Genomic DNA, 22,060 nt, shown 5'->3' with positions numbered 1-22,060 from the left:
CAGTACTCTCTGTACATACAAGAGAATTTAAGTACCTTTTATCTGCACTTTTTTCAAATAATACAGCATTTCAATTGCTTTATTTGTGCTGCATTGAATATTAACTGAACTGAAAGTTTTGACTCTGTTTTTTTCAGTTAGTTCCCCACCCACCCTCCCTGGTTTTTGTTTTGGTGTTAATCTTGGTGGCTTTGAAATTGCCAGCCCCTCTTGTAAATCTGTGTTTGGATACTCCTTCTGGCCCCATCTCATTTGCTCACTCAAGTGAGTGCAGTGAGATCATATTCTGATTTCAGGCACTCATACTGTGTACAAAGAGAGCATCTGAGAAAGTAAAAAAAAAAAAAATTAAGCTTGTTTCCTGCCTTTCCTGTAAGTGGTCTAGACTGTTTGTAGGCTTCTGAGCCCCCAAGCCTTTCTGTGTTGGAGGGAAGCCTTCTAGATTAATTTTGTTACTTAGAACTAGCCAGTTTTCTAGTTTCAGCACTCAAATCTGTTTCTTTTAACTCAGCACTTATTCAGAACTCATTGTAAGCACTAAATAAGCTGCAAATTACTACAGCACTCAACTTTCCTCACTTGTCTAGAGGAAAGCAGTTTTTAGTAGTTAATAAATAAGCACCTATCCAGGCATGTCTAAGGGTCAGCTCCCAGTGATTTCACCTGTCTACCTGATGAATCTGGGCATCTTGGGGCAATGCAGCGTTTGCCTCATGTACACAGACAACCCTCTCCTCCTACCACCCAAGACTGGACTAGACAGTAAAGAGGAGAAGGTAAACACTTGCACCACACCACACTCATCACATAGTCCCTCAAAACCTACACCACCAAAACACACACATAGAAGCACAAAACACACACCTACATTCGTGGAGGCTCTCAATAAAAACCTGCCCAAGCATCAGGGACCTCCAAAGCAGAAATGCAAGCAAATTCCACCCTCCAACACAACCCAAATGACACATAGCCCACAAACTCAGTGTGCCACTCAACCACAGCCCAGAAGGCATAATGTACCCAACACTCTAGTCATAGGTGACTCTATAGTCAGGCACACTGATGTTCCACTCACCAGGTTAAACAAAGAGAAAGTTACTGTCAGCTGCCTGTTAGGTGCAAGGATCTGCCACATAATGCATGCACTCAGGTTACTCCACAACAAGTACAAATATGCCACTGTCATTGTCCATGTTGGTGTGAATGACCTGAGACATACCTCCCTAGACTACATGAAAAGAGACATGGAGCAGCTCTCCGATCTTGTAGCCCAGGCAGGTATGACCCTAGCCCTGAGTAGCATCCTGCTATCACCCAGAATGATACCACAGTACAAAGACAAAATGATTGACTTCAACTATTGGCTAAGCTTCTGGTGTCAATCTAGGGGGATCCAGTATTTGTCTGCCTGGGATGATATGATCGACAGACCACGTTGCTTTGCCAGAGATGGCCTGCACCTGTCACCCTTGGGATTCCAGATACTGCCTAAGGCTCTTGCCACCCCTATAGTGCCTTTTTCAGGCAAGGTTCAAATGACACATTCACCACCATATCAGGTACAAGCAAGCAAAATCTGAGGGAAATGCTACTCAATGCTAGAAGTCTAAACCTCAAAATGCACTCACTCAAAGCACTCCTTAAAATGGAGAACATCGATATCTGTGCAGTGACAGCTCCAGAGAGCACCCCTGCATTACCAGGCTATAATTCATACCACACCTTTCAGCCACTTAACCCGGAACAAAGCACTAAAGTTGGAGGCGTCTCTTTATTCATTAAGGATATCCACACCTCCAGGCTAGTTGCACAGCATAATGCATCCGAGATTACCCAAGTGCAACTAACTCTGGGCAAGACTGCAATCCAAATTGTAGCTTTCCCCCACCATGCCCCAGAATTCCCACTACTCATTTCTTGATACACTGGAAAGTATTAGGGTACAACCCAACACCCTAATAATGGGTGATTTCAACCACCACACCATTAACTGGGAAAACTACTCATGTACCAATACTTTTGCTCAACATTTTCTGGAATTCATAAATTCCAGAGCCTTGGATCAACTTATTCACACCCCCACCAGGGGCAGCAATATCCTAGACCTGGTCATTATCAACATGGGCAACCGGTGTCCCACACCAGAGGTTAATTCCTTTTTGGTCAGATCCGACCACTAGCTAATCACCCTAGACATTCACATCCCGCCCCCACCCCCAATTAGGTAAACTACCATAAAAAACTTCTCCAAAGCCAACTTCACACTTCTTAAGACAGAAGTGGCAAACTTCATGACCCATGCAGATGGACAATAGAGGTACAAATGCTGAATCCTACACAAATGCACTTTATAAGCTCTTACACAAGTGCATGGATCATGCTATCCTTAATAGAACCAAGATGTCATCCTCCAAAAAAAAAAGAAGCCAATCTGGTGGCCCTCTGCCATAAACAAACTCTGCAACAGAAGAAAGAAACTGTTGCAAAAAAGAGTAAAATCCCATGATTGGAGGAACTCCCTAGTCAACCTCAGTAAGAAGCTGGGATCGCTCATAAAATCCTCCAAAGCAAGTTTTCGAAAACAAAATTGTCACTGACTCTAAAGACAACCACAAAGCATTCTATAGCTATGTCAAGAATCTCAATAGCAACACTCAGATCTACTCTGAGCACAGCACAATGGCACTAAATATACAGAACCAACTCATATTGCCAACATCCTGGCAGATAGGTTCAGTGCTAACTTTACCCCCCCTCCACCCCCTAGAAGGCCCATCTCTATACCAGAAAAATGCAAAGTTCCTGTAATCATGGCTGCACAGATAAAAAGCACAATCTCCAAAGCCAAGAACACAGCATCCATGGGACCTGACAATATCCCAGGCTGTGTTCTACATGAACTACAGAATGAACTGGCACCCTACCTAAGTACCATGTTCAAACATAGTCTCACCTCAGGTGTTGTGCCAACTGAATGGCGCACTGTGACGGTTATCCCACTCCACCAAGGAGGAGCCACAATGGACCCCGGGAACTACCACCCCATTAGCCTGACGAGCCTGGTCTGCAAGGCCATGGACTGTATCATCATGGAACTCATAAACAAAGACAATGGTAATCTCCAAACTCTGGACCCTACCCAGTTTGGGTTTGTAAAAAGCAGATCATGTCTCCTAAACCTGACTTGACTTCTTTGAAGCAGTCACACAAGCCATAGATGAGGGTAAGGTGGTTCACACAGCTTATCTAGATCTTGCCAAGGCTTTCAACACTATCCCCCACTCTGGAATTATAGATAAGCTGACTAAACTAGGTATAAATCCCTATGTCACAAGATGGGTTGCCAACTGGCTCATGGACAGAACCCACACTATGAAAGTAGCAGACTCCAAATCCGACTTCAGACCAGTGAAATTGGAGTACCACAGGGTTCAGTCCTGGGTCCTCTCCTGTTTCGTATCTACTTCTCTGAAGTACAGGCTAACACAGAAGGTCTTTTGCTAACAAAGTTTGCAGATGACTGCAAACTAGGAGCCATAATCAAAACTCCTAATGATGTGGACATACTACAAAAGGGCCTCACCGAGACAGATGCCTGCTGTCAAAGCCATGACCTGAAGCTCAATGCCAAAAAGTGTATTGTTATCTCCTTTGGTAAAAACTCTGTACCCATGAACTACCACATAAGTGGTAGTCTACTTAATACCGAAAGTGTGATAAGAGACCTTGGGACACAGGTGGACAGCAGTCTCTCCTTTGATAACCACATTGCCACAGTGGTCAGGAAATCCTTCTACATGGCACACTTCATCACAAAAGGTTTCTCATCCAGAAAAAAAGAGGTCATAGTTCCCCTCTACTCATCACTCATTAGAACCATTATAGAGTACAATGCCCCTTTTGGTATGTACCTCACAAGACATCTACAACAACTGGAAAGGCCACAGAAATACCTCACAAAGAGGATTACTGGCCTCAAACAGATGCCCTATGCAGACCATCTCAAAAAACTCCAGCTTTACTCCATCACATATTGCCTACTCAGAGGCGATCTCTGCCTAACATACAAAGCTATGTCAAACCCAGAGCTGTTGGACATGCTCCACTTAAATAAATCCCATACCCTCCAAGCTACACACTCTTGGGATCTAAACCTTGTCACCACAATAAACAGAACATGATGGAGGGATAGATTCCTGTCCCAGACACTTCCCATACTCTGGAACAGACTACCTATCTGTGTCAAACAGAGCTCCTCATTAGCACTCTTCAAGAAAATCTTGATGATTGGATGGAAAATAGGAAATTCACCCCAGGGATCACTTCTGTGACTCTGCTCGACAGGGGCACAGGAAAATAATTTTCTTGGGTGGCAAAAGCCAGGGTACCTTTTTGGCTAGGCTTATATAGGCCCTAGGGCTAATAGCCTAGTACCTACCTATGAACCTATGAACTTCTGCTGACCGAGTAAAACATGTTGTGACTCTTTGATCTAAAGTCAGCTCCAGCCTGTCTAGATGAAGACATTCTTTCTATTGTTTTAACCAAGAGTTAAATTGCTAGAGTTAAACATGCAAATGACCAGCTACAAGATAACACAAGGAGATGTTGAGAATGTAAATGTAGTTTATGTTAGCCTTGGATCTCAGGGAAGTCTGAAAAATGATGTAATGGGAACCAGGAATGTGGTTTTAAAAACAGAGAGAATCAGAAGGCATTAAGCATTTTTGTCTTGGCCATCAAACTCATCAGCACTCTGCCTGTGTTCTATATGTAAGTTATCTTAGATTTGTGTTTTCTCTTAGAAATAGTTAGAATCTGGAAAGATTAAACTAAGTGTTTTTCTGTGATGTCAGAACTGTATTACTGAATTATTTTAAGTATTTCTCTGTGATCTCTGAACTCTTGACTAGCACTGTGCAGTAAGGGGTCTATATTATAACATTGAAGTCTAAAAACATTGAATGTTTTAATATCAACCCCATTCAATTGAAACACCAGAAAACTGAACAGTCAGAATAGCAAATTTTTTCCCAGGGAAAAAAATCGCTGTTCCAAAAACATACACACAACTCAAGCACATGAAAATAAATAATCCACACGCATACACTTCATGAAACCCTACACTAAACCAGACATACATCACTAGCTACCCACTTACCTTAACCCAACCCTAACCCTAAGGTCCCGATCGCACACTCACCTTACCCGCTCCCTAACCCTGACTCACCTACCCGACCCTAACCCTCATGTCCACACAATCGCACATTTACCTGACCTGTGCCCTAACCCTAACTCACTTAACCCATCCCTAACCCTAAAGTCTGTCACTACCGCACACTCACCCGCACCCTAACCTTAAAGTCCTTAACTACCGCACACTCACCTTAACCCAGTCCGTTCACTCACTTAACTTAACTTGGTCCATAACCATTGCACCACACTTACTTGAACCCAATCCGTAACATCCGTTTGCTCACTCCCCTAAACCTAGTCCGTAATCATCACACCACACTGATGTAAACAGCGAAGCCATGGACCACCAAAATCTTACCCTAGGTAAATTTTTGATGTTCCATGGCTTTGCTATTCTCAGCTTTCACACTAAAGGGTTCGATATTATAACATTCGAAGTTTTTGAACTTTGATGTTATAATATAGACCCGCAGTAAGAATTAATGTCTTGTGTTTTTAGTATTTATTATCAACTATTTTTAAACCTTTCAACTGTGGCTGGTTTGTGTAGAGATAATTTAAGCTCTTAAGAGTACTTGTATGCCTTTGGTAAAATTGTACAAAGCCAGTCCTATAGCTTTAGCCCTGGGTGATACTACCAATTGGATAATATAATTGCACAATAATAATTGGACACCCTTTTGGGCCTTTGGGTAGCTGATAAATATTACCTTGGTGGTGGCAGTGATTATTACTGTATAGTCTGGGTAAAAGGGGCACAGCTGGAGAACCTGTGCCAGCCTTCCCCAGAAGTGTCTGTGTGGTTGTATAAACTCTTATCGCAAAATGTGTATGTGTCAGCTACTTGAGGAGGGACACGAAGCACTGGTTAGACAGAGAGTGTGCTGGAGATTTTAGCTTGCCCAGCTGGCTGAGATCTGGACCCTATAGCTGTGCCAGTGGGAAGTCTTATTGGGGACCTGGAGAGCAAGGGAGTGACCAGCCCCGGACTGACTGTGATCTCTGTGTGCTCTTAAGGGAAATTGCACTTTACTGTGTGTATTTGTTATCCTTTCCTCCTATATGAGATGTCCCTCACTGGTGTTAGTGGTGATGATTGAGGATCCTTGATTGCTGGGCTAGGACACGAGCATCACACAGTGCAATCATTTTTTTACATGAAGGGCCCTGCCTACTTAAAAGAGCTGGTGGTGCTGTTGTCTGATGTGCTGCCTTTGTTCTTTTTTTTCCCAAAATGTTTTATTGATTTTACAACACAACAACTTAACAGTATAGTAACAAGGAAAAAAACAAATACACTATATACAATGTCCATAACAACTAAAAAAGCAATATGCATAGGAGAACAATTAATATTTCTCTAACAGATTAGGCAATTGTGTCCAAGCAATTAAACAATAAGTTGTGTTGTTAGTCTTTGCTTTTATAGTAGCAATCTCATTCTTACAAATCTATTTCACAAGTTGAATAAACTCAACTTTAAAGACAGGAGTAGATTGGGATTTCCAATTTTTAGTAACAATTTTCCTTGCTATAGAGAGTATAGACCATAGTAAAATTGTTTGGTTTTTAGGAATGACTTCAGGAAAAGGAACATCGAAAAGATAAGGAAGTCAGAAATTATACAGTTGTCATTCCATAGAGCTTAACAAAGACATTTAAAGTCTAACCAAAATGGGGAAATTATTTTGCAATTCAGCATCAGGGTGTCCACATCTCCAGCATTTCATTTAATCTTTCTTGTACATAATTGCTAATCTGTGTGTGGTGAAAAAACACCTGTGTAAAAATTTCCATGTGTATACATGCCAGAACAGGGAAGATGTGGATTCCTTCACCGACTGTAAACAAAGTATTTTATCTTTTTTCTGAGAATACTTGTCTATCAACTTTACACAAATAATTCCAAAAAGAAACATCTGTTTTGCTAAAAATCTCTCTGAGAATTCTGTAAATAACAGATATGTATGAAGTGTTCTTACGTGAGATATTAATAACTGTTGAGATAAAATCCAAGATTTTTAAGTTACTCTTATTGTGTGACTCTAATGAGGGTACAAGCTTAGTATGTATAAAATCCTTACAAGTTTGGATGTCGAGCCAATCGCAATTTTGCAAACTATATTTGCTGATCAAATAGTCTGCAGAACTTATTTTATTAGCTGAGAGAAATTGTTTGCAATATAATAGGTCACCCCTCTTAAATTCTAACATTTTCTGAGTATCAAAGATGTCAAACATTAATTGTGTAAGCAAATAGGAAACATAATTATTAATAAATTTTTAATTAATTGATTAGAAAACATAAGCTTATGAGACAACAGCAATATTTGGTTAATAAGAGGTGTGAGAACAAGTTTTGACCTTTCACTTTGAACGTATATTTTTAAAATCCATATAAAGATGTTTGTATCCATTAGAGTATATGGTTCAAGCAATTTCATATTACTATTAAGAAATAAGGTTTAATGTATTGATTTTCAATATGATGTATGAGAAGTATTATTCCAACACAATACTATGTTAATAAATGTGGAGTTTAAATAAAAATTAATATTTGGAAACCCTATACCTTCTTCATCCCAGCTTGTGGTGTGCCAGAGAAGATAAATGCTTGTTTTGTTTGGGATACCAAAGGAAGCTGAGTAATAAGTTATTAATTTTCTGTTTCATTTTGACAGGTGGGAGAATTATTAGAGCTTGGCCAATGAGTAAGATTTTAGGTACCAGTATCATTTTGATTAAAGTTAGTCTGTCTCTTTTTTATCTAAGTTTCATAGTAACATTTTTATTCACTAGAAATGTCTGAGTTTTGTTGTGATGGAACTATAGACCAGAGATTTTTGCAAACAAGTCTAGATTATGTAATAGGTGATCTATTGAATTTTCAATATCATTAGAAGTTCTGAAGATCAATTGACAGTTGTTCCCAGCATGCAGTTAAAGACCTCTGTACATCATTCATTCATCCACACTAGCTGCTGTTCTGTAGAAGCTCCTATCTTTGTGGCTTCAGCTGAATGATTCTGAGTCCTCCTTTAAGAACTCCCTGAAGAGCTACTTATCTGACTTATACCTTAGCCCACTAAAGCCAGTGCACCTACATCTAAGTAATTTCTTCTAGGAACTTCCTGTTCGAATTTCAGGTGTTAATTACATTTTTTACTTTGTTATAACATTTTGTTTTTTCTTGCAATGCTAATCCACAGATTTACTTTAGAATGTATTTGCTGTACTTATGTCATCTTTTTAGACTATTCAATTGTTACCTCTTATTTAGTGCATATTTCAAATCTATGCATGCTTATGGCAAAGCTGTGCAATCCTTTCATGAATTTTTAGCATGCGCACTATAATACAAATAAAGATGAATGTGTGTTGTGTGATTTTACTGGAAAAGAGCATGCTCACTGATGACTGATAAATGGTCCCATGTCTTGTCTTTTTTTTAACAGGTTACCCAACTCTTATTATTCTTCTCTGCTTCTTGGTGCATTGCTGCCTTCATATTCAGACATGAAACCTTTAAATGACTGATGACTTTCATAGCAGGATGCATCAGTTACCAGAAGATCTGCCATTTCTCAGCTCAGCAGATCTCCTGATGACATGTGCACCACACAATGGTTTATATGATATGATATAATGCATAATGCTTTGTGCAGAACATTCTATTTTGCAAAGGTTAAATGCTCAAAAATGTATCTTGCCATCCCGCATAATCAAGCAGATATGTCATATGAATATTGAGAGGATGTGTTTGTTTTCGTATGCTAGCCATCATTTAACTAGCCTCTGAGCTATTTTAGTTATCATTTCTCTTATACCTGAACACATTTGCTGTGATTTAACAGAGCACAATTCCCAAACTCACATTCTAGTGACAAATAGTTTCTAATATGTGATTCTCTAGTGGAAGAATAACTTAGAATTGTTTTATGGAGATAGGTTTTTCCCAAAAGACTGGAATTCCACATCATTAATGACTAGAATAACACATCTATGATCCACTACTAATGAAAGAAAATAATTAAGGGTTAATAATGCTAGTTTCAAAACTCATGGTATAAGTTGCCTTTCCTTAAGATTTGGTGTTATTCCATGTTGGTCTTGTAGTTTTGTTTGAAGCACAATGTGGTCATACAAATAATAGCAAAATATAACTGAGGGGTAAGAAAAGAGTCCTCCTCCTCCTCCTGCTCCATAAAATCCTGGTCATAGAATCACATGTGTTTTAGACAAGTGAAAATGGCAGCTGACTCAAATGGGGAGGCCTTGTTAGTGGTAAGATGTGGTTCATTGGCAATATTTACACTCCTAACAAAGACAAAAACATTTTTGAGTGATTCTTGGATTTATGGCAATCAGTACAGTCAACAGCCCAGGTTAGTATATTAGCAGGGGACTTAAATCTAGTACTGGATGCAGGGAAAGATAGACTTTATGGTAAAATAGAGATTCACATAAGGATCCAAAGAACAGAACAGGAATGGCTGGATTTATATAAATGGGTTGATGTCTGGAGGGGAATCTCATCGTAATGGGACAGTTCAGATCCTTTCTAGGAATGTGAAACAGGGAAATAGATTTGGTCTCATTTTTATTCCACATTTCCTGAGGCAGAGGGTTCATACCCTGAATATATCAGTGATTGTGCTGTCATATCACACATTGGTTTCACTTTTAATCAAGGGGAAGATTGAGAGCTGACTGAGAGAAACTGGTGATCAGCCCATTTTAAGTGGAATAATAGGAAAGACCAGGAATTATTGGAACTAGTAATACAAAGAGTGTTACAGAGGATAGAATGATAGGAAAAGTGCTTCATAATGATTATGGCGGGAAGGATGTAAGATAGCAGTAAGATGGGATCCCTTAGAATGATAGTAGCATAGAAAAATACAAAGTGAAACAACTAAGACAATTGAAGGAGAAGCAAAAATAATTGCTGGGACAGATAGAATACTTAGTGGAAAGAGCGATGTTAAAGATGTGAGTTAAATATGCTGGACATAAATAAGGCAGAAGCTGAAATGATGAGGAAAGAGCAATTTTGGTGGTTGAAGAAGGAGGGTAATCTGAAATGTGTGGCTTGCTTTTCAAACAGGAAAAGAATAAGACATATGTGAAGACTTTGACCTTGATTGAGTGGAAAATTATAACAAATGCTGGAATGAAGGAAGCAATACGGACTATTTTGTTTCCCTCAGTGGACAGGGGCTCCAATCCACCCAGTGTGGCTGACAATATGAAGCTGCGAGGGCAGAATCATTGTAATAGACTGTTCAGAAAAAAATTTAATGCACCCATTCTGCTAGGTGAGATGAAGAACACAATTTCCAAATTAAAACTTTATAAGGCTGCAGGCACTGATGGACTCCCATGTGAATTTTACAAATGGAAGTATGAGACACTTAGTTTTCCAGTGGTAAAGGTTTTTAGTTCAGTTCACTTTACTACCAATTGACCAACCAACTTCATCCAGGCCATTATAGCCATGCTACTGCCAAAAAATGAAGGTATACCTACAGTAAGTGACTTTTGGTCAATCTCATTGAATGTTGATACAAAACTGTTTGTAAAAATCTTAGCAAACAGAGTGGAAAAATACTTACCTGACCTGGTTCGCAAAGGTCAAAATGGTTTTGTAAAGGGGAGGGATGCCTCAGAAAATTGGTTGTCACTAGTAAAATTTATGTATAATTGTAAAAGTAAATGAATGCACTGGCTTTGTCTTCAGTATTATAAAAGCTTTTGATTCTGTGGACTTAGGCATTCTTTTTAAGGTGCTGGAAAGGAGATAGCTTGGCAAATACCTTTGTGAGTTGGATAAGGAGTTTGTCTACTAATTCATCCTTTTTACTTGATACTAAATGGACTGATGGTTGAAAGGGGTACCAGATGGGGTGCCCATTATCTCCTAGCTTACTCCTTATGGTGATGTAAGGACTGATATTTCAAAAAAGATCATATTTACAGTTAATGGGGCCACAAGAAAATACTGTTAGTCATTTCCAGATGTTTGTAAATGAATGTGTCCTTAGGACCTTAAATTTACCATCAGTTGTGGAAGGGGTCTTAAAATATTTGAGACCTTTGGAAGGGCATTAGGGCTAGAATGCAATTTGTTGAAAACAGTAATGATAAAATATTGTGAGGGTGAATTTATCATACTGGAAGAGATATTGCAGAGAGAGCAAGCAACATATTTAGGCTTATTGATAAATAAAACATTAAATCTAACCCTAGAAAGTAACATTCAACAACTGGAGAAGGTTTGAAACTGGCAACTAAATTAATGGTCTTTCACAGTAACGGGGAAAATCCAATCAGTTCAGGAAAAGATTATGCCACATGTTATGTACTTGGTGAGAAATATTCTTATCTTCATCCAGCATCCAGTCATCCAAGAACTGCAGGATGTGATCAATGAGGGACTCTAGGGGGTTGGACCAGGAGGATTCTGTTAAAGTGGTTATACACACCAAAAATATATGAGAGAGGGGGATTACCATCTGTTAAAGATTATGTCATAGAGTTTAAATTAAATCAATTGAAGTGAGTGTGCAAAGGTATCAAATGCTGATAAACAGTGTGGCAGTAAAGAAGGGATCATCTCAAACATATAATATGAATAAATATGGGAAATGTATATAGAAAGTAAAAAAAAATGGGAGGTAGGACTTAGAGGGCAGGGACAGGTAGTAGTATTTGCATGCATCCAGAGAAATTCCCTATTCCTATCCCCTATTCTCCAACCTACAACTCGGACTCCGTGTTAAACTTGAGGCCTGTTACAACAAAATCTGCAAATTTGCAACCAATTCTAAGAACTCTTCCCATCACTGTCACTCCCTACACACCCTAAACTGGCTAGAACTCCACAACCACCTAAAGTACCTACAACTTACAACAGCCCACAAACTCATCTTTAAACCAGCAGAATGCCCCTCTCTTGCTAAATCTTTAACACCCTACACACCTACCCGTACCCTGAGATCCACAGGCCAAAACCTCCTGCATGTACACAAACCCATCCACCCAACTGGTAAACTACTACTATCCCACACTATAGCCAAACTATGGAACAATCTCCCCACACCACTACGTAATATACCTAACCACAACAATTTCAAATCCATGCTTCTCTCCCATCTCTCCTCCAAATGGGAATGTCCTTCACATGCTCCTACCTAAAACTCCCACACTACTAACTCCACACCTAAATCATCATTTCTTTGCCTACTTTAACTTAATTCAGAGATCTTGCTCAGAACACCTTTTCATAAATCTTTTGCATGCATGCCTCTGGCCTACCTTACTCATATTCTCAAACTTTCATTGTTTGTTTTTCTTATCCATTGTACCCATAATATTGTTTTCCTCTATAATATTGTAAATTTGTCTCTATTCGTATGTATTTGTATGTCTGTTTGGGGCTTTTCCCCTCGGGTCTCCACTGAAAAAGGGTAATTCTTACCCAGCTGGATGAACCCGGTTAACAAATGCAAATAAATAAATAAATAAATAAATAAATAAAATAAATAAAAATTGTATTTGTTAAGAGAGTTGAGTAAAGCAAAGTGGTGCTTTCAAGGTATCACTAAATGGGAGCAGTTGAAAACAGGCCATGGAAGAACATCCTATTAGATTTTGCCTCCCTAGTGCAGAGAGGTATGGGGTACAAGGGCAGGAATGTTTTACTTGTATTCATTTGAATCATATATGAAAAAAGTATGGTAGAAAAGACAGAGCACATTCTTTACCTTGACAAAAGTGGAAACATATATTAAAAGGTAGGGTTAGATTGATATAAGGACTTGTGGATGGATTAGGAGGATATAGGGACCTGTGGTAATGTTAGAAGGCTATAAGGACCTATGGAAGGGTTAGAAGGATATAAGGATGTGAGACAGAGAGTTAGAATGATATAAGGACCTGTGGGAATTGCAAGTGCAGGTGTGTAAAAAGAGGGTGATGGCCAGATGGAAAAAGAAGGGGTGATACATTTCTAGAGGATGAATGAGAAGAGACTTAGGATGCCCCAACTTTAACTATTTGACTATATGGGAAAGATAAAAAGGTAAAAAAAATTGTAGCTTACTCCTGAAAGGCAGCAAATACTAGGTAGGAGGGGAAATGGACAATGCTGGAGATGTGGGCAATTAGAAGCTGATAATTTTGCAAGTGGGGAGGCTAAAGGGTTACTGAGCATACCTAGAAACATTAGTAGCAACGATATTTAAAATGCATGGACACCTGGATTGGCCATTACTGATCTTTGGAATTATACTGGGGGGGGGGTCATACTTAAGGATTTGTTGGGTGTTGGCCAGTATCATCAAAATGTGATGTGCTAAATATTGAAAATCTAGAGATGGAGCTTGGATATCTCAGTCTGATTTAATGATTAAAAAGCTTTTAGGGTATGTAGGGTATTTATATAAATGGAAGGGGAAATAGATAAACCTCTTGAAAACTGGAGACTTGTTTTTGAAAGGCTGAAACATTGGGGATATGCGGGCCAGGGAAGTTGGTATTAGATGTCCATGATATATAGCAATTTTCTAATTGTGTTATTGTTATTCACTGCCTAACCATTGCATGTGTCCCACTATCTATTGAATCTTGTCATACACATAGTTATTTTAATAATTTGCATTGATTGTTCATGAGAGTTGGTACTTGTTGTATTAATTGTATTATGCTGTATTCTCTTGAAAAATGTTTAATAAGATAACATTTAAAATAGCAGCATATATATAAGTGAATGTTTATTCAACTTGACAGGACAGACTGGAATTCTTTATCTCTGAGTTATCAAATGGAAATTATTTTGCATTTTGTCACCAGTAGCAAGTTTTTCAGCAGCTAATAGTGGAAACATCTGCACAACTTAGAAAATATCCATAACACCCTCAAGCAGTACTGCAGCAAAGTAAATCAACAGGTTTTGTGTCAAGATTTTTTATTGCATTGTGTTGCCTATTATGTGAGAAGGAAGAAAGCTTCAGTTAAATAAAAATCTGCATTCAAACATCTTAGCACTTAACAGACAACATGGTTTAAAGTAAGTGATTTGTAACACAAAATAATGAAAGAAAGAAATGAAAGTTCTGTGTAATACAGACCATAGCAAGCCTATGAAAGTTAGTAAAAATATTTTCCTGGAGAGTTGGATAAATTGCATTTTTTCTTTTTTCAATAAATGCAGGATGAATTAAACAGCTTGCAAAATAAATATGCCATATACTTAATCTTATTGGAAAAAGCATGGGTTTGCATTTGTCAATCATCTGACCAATTGAAAATGACTAAATATGGTACTCTAAAATTATGTATTACACCATGATCGCAAAGTCTGCTCAGACATCATTTTTAGATTATAATAACATTCAGAATAAATGTGCAAGAATACTTCTAAAGGAGCATTGCTAGATTATTTAAATCCATTGATGAAACTCCTTTTTGAATTTCACACCACCTGATTAGTGTCCATTTTGATTAGGCAACAGAAGAACCTCACTGGCGAAAATAAATTTATCCAAAGAACAGAAAGGGACAGAATCAAATTTTGTTTGAAATTTAACACAGAGCAGCAGCATCTGTGCACAGCATGGTATGAAAGAATATAGCAATAACCCACGCCTGGGTGTGGGTAATGCTAAATTTACCCACGGTTGGCGTGGTTTGGTCCCGAGGGCGAAGCCCGAGGGACCAAACAAAGCCAACCGTGGGTAAATTTAGCATTACCCACACCCAGAAGTGGGTTATTGCTATTATACCATGACATTATTTAAGAAAAGAAACTATTACTTTTCTTAAATAATGGCATAGTATAATGCCTGTTTACTGCCCTTCCGCAGATGCCTGGCATCCGCGGCAGTTCTGATGTACTGCGCGCCTGCGCAGTACATCAGAGCTGTGGGCAAAAGCAACGGAGAAAGCAAGATCTCCGTTGCTTTTTTTTTAGTGTTTCGCTATATTAAATGAGTTTAACATAGCGAGACAGTTTTAAAATAAGCAACAGAGATGTCCGTGTTTATTTTAAGTGTTTCGCTATGTTAAACTCATTTAACATAGAGAAACACCAAAAAAAGCAATGGAGATCTTGCTTTCTCTGTTGCTTTTTTTTAAAACACTGTCTCGCTATGTTAAATGGGTTTAACATAGCGAGACAGCTTTAAAATAAGCAACGGAGATCTCCGTTGCTTATTTTAAAGCTGTCTCACTATGTTAAACCCATTTAACATAGTGAGACAGTGTTTTAAAAAAACGAGTTATACTAATGGAAAAAAGTCCGGGCAACCGGACCTTTTTCCATTAGTATAACTCGATTTACAACGGGCACGCTGGCCAATCAGCGTGCACGTTTTGGGGGGGTCATGGTATAATATAGCAATAACCCACACCTGGGTGTGGGTAATGCTGGATTTACCCACAGTTGGTGTGGCTTGGTCATGAGGGTGAAGCCCGAGTGGCCAAACAAAGACAACTATGGATAAATCCAGCATTACCCACACCCAGAAGTGGGTTATTGCTATTATACAATTACATTATTTAAGAAAAAAAATTACTTTTCTTAAATAATGGCATTGTATAATGCCTCCTTGCTGCCGTTCCGCAGCTGTCTGGTATTCTGCGGCAGTCCTGATGTACTGTGCATGCGTATGTTTATGCAATACATCAGAGCTGTGGGCAAAAGCAATGGAGAAAGTAAGATCTCCGTTACTTTTTACAAACTGTCTCGCTATGTTAAAGGAATTTAACATAGCAAGACAGCTTTAAAAAAAGCAACAGAGAATCTCTGTTGCTTTTTTAAAGTTGTCTCGCTATGTTAAATCCATTTAACATAGCGAGACAGTTTTGAAAAAAGCAACGGAGAAAGCAAGATCTCCATTACTTTTTAAAGCGTCTCATTATGTTATAGGAGTTTAACATAGCGAGACACCTTTAAAAAAAGCAACAGAGATAGGAAGATCTCCGTTACTTTTTTAAAAGATGTCTCACTATGTTAAACTCATTTAACATAGAAAGACAGGTTGTAAAAAGCAAAGGAGATATTGAATTCTCCGTTGCTGTAAAAAAAAAAAAAAAGAGTTATACTAATGGAAAAATTCCGAGCGACCGGACCTTTTTCCATTACTATAACTGATTTACAACGTGCACGCTGACCAATCAGCATGCACATTTTGGAATATTAATGGGGGGTTGTTGTATAATCTCATTTTTGTCATGTATTTCTTTCTCCTTACATGGTCTTTACCAGCTAGGTTTGAACTACTTGTACTGCTAAATAATAAAAATTAAATAAAAGAAAAAAAGCCTTGATTTGCAAGTGCTGGAAAAAATATTTTATGTGCTTCACATGCATTCAGATCATAATCATACTTTATTGGGATGGTAGGTCAGCTGGACCATAATGGGCTCTGACATGTCTTTTAAAAGGTAGATTGGTTCATTGGTAATTGCTTGGCATATGGCCCAGGAGACCATTAAGGAGCGTAGCTTTATTTCCCCAAAGCACTGTCTGGTTAAGAAACTTGCTGAAGGTCACAGAGTAGGCAAATGAAGGCTGGGGGAATCAAACCCTGTGCCACAGGAAGCAGCTCATTAACAGTTTATAGATTTTATCCTCTGCAGTAACTGCCAGATACATTTGTGCATAAAAAATATTGATTTATGCCAAGTCATATCTGACCTGATGAGTAATTTACTTCATTTATGAAGAGGTAATGACAATCTCTTCTGCAACCCACCTTCCAGAAGTTCTGAATATCTTAAACAGATATTTTTATATGTTATGGGTGGAATTTATAGATGATCACCTTGAGGTTGTGGAGTGCTTATATGAGAAAGCAGTGATTCTGCAAGGTATGAGGAACAATGTCTGCAAAAGTATATCCAACCAGCAACACTTCTGTGCAATCATGACTACTCAACTTGGATATATTAATTTGCAGCAGCACAATGGAGCATCTCTGGCTAACTATGTCACACTTAAGCAATAGAGAAGAAATGCAAGAATGAAATAAAGTTAATTCTTAGCTGTGCATCTGAGACTTAATATCCTTGGACATGAAATGATATGTAATGGGAAGTATGAATGCAAGAACACAGGGTTGCTGAAGTATTCAGAATATTATACATGTAGTCATCTTGCAGTGTTTGTTATTACTCTATATATTGAATACTTGTAGCTCTAGATAGCCTCTGGATCAGGTCACAACAGTTCTCCACTGGATATTGCAATAATCTAGTTTTTCATAATTCAATAGCTGCTTCCTATGAGGATGCTAATGAAAAATCCTTCTATTTCACACATCATGTAGGAGCTCAATGCATTGAGGTATAAGAAGCTATCTAGTCCATTCATGATGGTTAAAACCATGTGGTTAGGCAAAACAGAAGTTATTTGCTACTCATACACATTCTAGTGTTTCATTCAGTGCAACCATTTCATACTCAACTGCAGAGTACATGTTTGTATATAACCCTCAATCATCAGCCTTCAGACTCAGTGACTATCATAAGGCTGTCCTGTACCTATAGCATGAAAAGGCTCTGGTGCATGAATGGAGAAATTGTGATTCATACACACACATAATTTATGACATGATGCCTTATGTTCCGAAGTAGAATGCAAAGTGTCTACTTTGGAGAGTTTGGAAATTTTCACCATTTTGTCTCCACTTAGTTAGGAAAGTAAGCAATATTGTTCAGTGTTTTCTAAATTTATTTTCTATCACTGGATGTCTGGATTTTTTGGTGAGGTGTATATTTTTCATTCTGGCAGAGGTTTCAGACACCACAACCATGCCATAACGGGTCTATATTGAATCAGCGAAGGCTTAAAAAAGCGAACGCTGATTCATCTACCCTAGTTCAGTGAATAATGAAAATCCCAAACACCCGGAGCAGCAAATTTCTTCTCAGGGAAAGAAATCACTGGGCTAGTTTTAGGAGTTTTCCATTTCCTCCACTGTGGTGCAATCTCAGAGTTGGTATATTTAAGTGGGGGGGGGGGCAAAGCCCCCCACATTAAATACTTTTTTTTTTTTTTTTTTTTTAATGTGGAAGAGCGATTTTTTTCCCTGAGAAAAATTTGCTGTTTTGAGTATTCGGCATTTTCAGCATTCACTGTCGATGAATAAGCATTCGCTTTTTTAAGCATTCCTTTATTTAATATAGAGCCGAACATGCATGCAGTGCTGGGAATGAATCAGCATATATGCAGGAGTGTCATCTTGGCAGTGCCTGCTGCCAAAGTGCTTGCAATGGAGTTGGCATGTGTGTTGCATTGCATTCCTGAAGAAACTGTATCACTATTGTTAGTTCCTTGTGGATCTGGAGCTCAGAGATCATGAAATGACTGGTTTTCTGAGGTCCATGGTGATGCACACTATGTCAATGGCCACCTTCCACACAGGATTGCCAGTACTATCACCTCTTTCAAGTTTGACAGTGTTGCCTATAACTGGGGTAGGGTATGGACATCCAGCAGATGTATATATTGGTCTTTTCATGGGAGACATTCAACGGCTACGTTTGAAGTGGTCAAGAGACCTGCCATCTTTTGCTGTAGGTAGTGATGATTACATAACTGCAAGACTAGAACCTCTCAACAATGAGGTCCACCCAGTTCCTGATAGCCATAATCATCTGCTACTGATGGGATTACTGACAGATTATGACACTGTCATGTAATCAGGATGGCAATCCTACTTATGCATAATCACATTATGAAGCATGACACACATCACAGACAGCTTGCTGGCTGTTTTGCGGAGTACCGCAGACACCTAACAAATGTATCCAGGCAAGGAAACTTCCTTCATGAGCCAAAGTACATTTTGTGATGATACATGTCTGGGCATGACATTTTTGCCACAGGTTCAGTGTTTTGTATGGGAGGGATGGACATCAACCCAGGCTTCAAGAGGGATCCCAACATTATTTGCAAAACACAATACAATAATGCAACAGTTTTTATGGGAGGAGGATAGATTGGCTATATGTAGTATGTGTATGTGAGCATAGAATAATGAGATGTCCCTGAAAACAAAATATAGTCAGATATTTGCCATATGCAGGAAACATGTAAACAGCCATGGTACAGCTCACACATTCTCTCTCTCACACACATACACAGACACACACACACACACACACACACACACACACACACACACACACACACACACACACACACACGCACACACGCACATACACACACACACACACACTCACACACACAAACACACACACACACACACACACACACACACACACACACACACACACTGGAAGTAATCCTGTTTGTGTAACAGACTACCTTGTGGTTTAGGGAATTATGGCCTTTCTTACTGATACATCTAGATGGGCTAGGTGAAACCTTTATTGCCACATAAATGCAACTTTGGATACCCAGTGTCTTAGGGAGGTGTGCAGTGTTGAAAAGGCTACACACACAGTGTAGCTGTCTCCTCCTCAGTCTTAGGTTACCATATATGTTTTGCATGCAGCAGCAGGATATCAAGGAAAATATTGAATTGTGGTGAGGCAGGTGCCTGAAAAATGTAAGAGACCAAACAGCTCATGATGCAAAGAGATAAAGCATGGAAACAATGGTATAAGAATGAAACACATGCCTAACAAAATTTTAGATATCTCACAAACCATACCAAGAGTCTTGTTAAACATGACAAGAAACCATACTACAATAAATCTGCAACAAAAGCACCAAAGCAATCCCAAGCTTTTTGATCTTCTCTAACTAAACTATTACATTCTAGTCATACAACTACACCTTGTTCTTCCTCTTCAAACAACAAAGAGCTCATTTCTACTCAGTACAACACTCATTTTATCCAGTCAGTTCTAACACTAATCAATAACCGCCTCCCTTTGCCCCTCCCAATTCCATCTATTCTCAGAAGCAACCCACTGCCTTTTAGTTTTCATCCCATCCAACATCAATCATTAAAAAAAATACTAGCCAAATTAAAAGCAACAATCTCAGCTGCTGACAACCTTACCACTGAGTTCCTCAAAAACAGGTGCAGAAGCACCAGCCTTTCACGTCTCCTTTCTGATCAGCTGGTAAATATCTGAAAAACTATGTCCAATCTATCCAGAAAAAAATCCATTATTATACCTCCTTCACAAAGGAGAAACTTCAACATAGTTAAACTATTCACCTATTGCTATCATATCAACCCTCTCTAAAATCCTTAAGAAATGCATTAATCTCAACTTATGAAACATATAACCAAATATAACTTTCTCTCCAATACCTGGCATGGTTTCAGGCCCAACTACAGTAGTACTACTGTCCTTCTCAACTTCAAAACATAGTAAACCAATACAGAAATGAGGGCAACCTTTGTTTCTTCACTTTTCCTTGACCTTTCCAAAACATTTGACAGTGTCCCAACAAAAGCTCCTTTCTGAACATGCAAATCTAGGTCTCACTTACCCCTACATCTCCTGATTTCACAGTTATTTATGCAGTTGGCATCGGGCAACTAAATGGTAACAAAACCTTTAAACATTTCATTCAATCTCTGTTGGTGTTCCCAAAGGGTCAATACTCTGCTCCCTTCTATTTAATATTTTCATAAATAAACTTTGTATTGTTACAACCCTTGCCACTCTTGCACAATACACTGAAGGTTCAATCCTTATCTGCTCTGCCCCATCCATAACAAAATCACAGGAAATCACTCAAAAATCTTTCCCTGACATTGAAATATGGCTAACAATTCTAATTTGTTGATTAATGCCAAAAAACAAGTTTATGCTATTTACCCCAAAACAACACCTTATGCAGAAACACACATTTCATATTTCCTCATGTAATAACACAAAAATAGAAAACATAAGCCAAGCTAATTTACTTGTAGTGATAATAAATGAGAACTTTAACTTTGATCATCACATACTTCATTCCATCAGGAAAACTCACCAAAAATTCTGCTGCCTCTACACGGCCAAACATTACTTGACAGATCAAGCAAGGATTACATTAGCAACAACATACCTCTTTCCTTCCCTGTTATGCTTCTTCTCTTTTATAAACATCAATACTATCTATAAAACTAAACTATCTTCCTGCTTCCACAAACTGGATACATTTGCAACCAGTTAACCTTATAAAACACACCACTGCCTTGTATTAAAACAATTAATCTGGCCTGAACTCCCAAACCAGTTGACATACCCACAACTAATCATTGCCCACAACCTATTGTACTCTTCAGACAAATGTCCAGCGTTAGAAAATACTTTACTGTTATATTTACCCACTAGAGGCCTTTACTCCAGCAATAAACTCTTGCTATGTATCAGTAAAACATTCAGCATTGCTGAACACTCCCTCTACTCCCATTATGTGTTAAAACTCTGGAATAAAATCTCCACACAAGTAAAACAGATAGGAAACATAAATAGTTTCAAAACTTTGCTTAAACAGCATCTATGTCAAAGATGACTCGTCCTGCTCACCTGGGTTGCTTTACTTTTCTCCATCTATTGCAGACACTTTGCTTCCCTGTCTTTTGTACCCTATCACTCGTCCTGCACTAATTTCCTAAACTCTTAGTCTTTCTTGTTCTCTCACCCTACCACTAACTACTATTCCTCTTCTGCCCATTTAGCCTCCTACTCATTTCCATAATTTCTCCTTTCATACATCTTATTAATTTTTAAGCTACATTACTACTTGCTTATCTCTAAATTATTATAAACCTCAAAAAAAAAAGTTTGATCTTTTCTTTGCAACCATCATGCTATAAATACATTAACTGATGTATTTTATTTTTTTATTCAATAATTAGCCTATTTATGTTAACGTCTCTCTTGT

At 38.5% G+C, this 22,060-nt stretch overlaps 1 protein-coding gene across 1 annotated transcript in view; it reads right to left on the bottom strand.

Annotated features, from left to right (window-relative positions):
- Nucleotides 1–22,060, bottom strand: part of LOC122799838 (extracellular calcium-sensing receptor-like) — a 442,157-nt gene that overhangs the window by 116,454 nt on the left and 303,643 nt on the right. The gene's annotated exons all lie outside the window — the stretch shown is intronic.

The sequence above is a fragment of the Protopterus annectens genome, chromosome 4.part0, assembly GCF_019279795.1.
Source record: "Protopterus annectens isolate FY-2018-M chromosome 4.part0, PAN1.0, whole genome shotgun sequence".
NCBI classification, from domain to species: domain Eukaryota; kingdom Metazoa; phylum Chordata; order Ceratodontiformes; family Protopteridae; genus Protopterus; species Protopterus annectens.
This window is presented reverse-complemented; position numbering and strand designations above follow the sequence as displayed.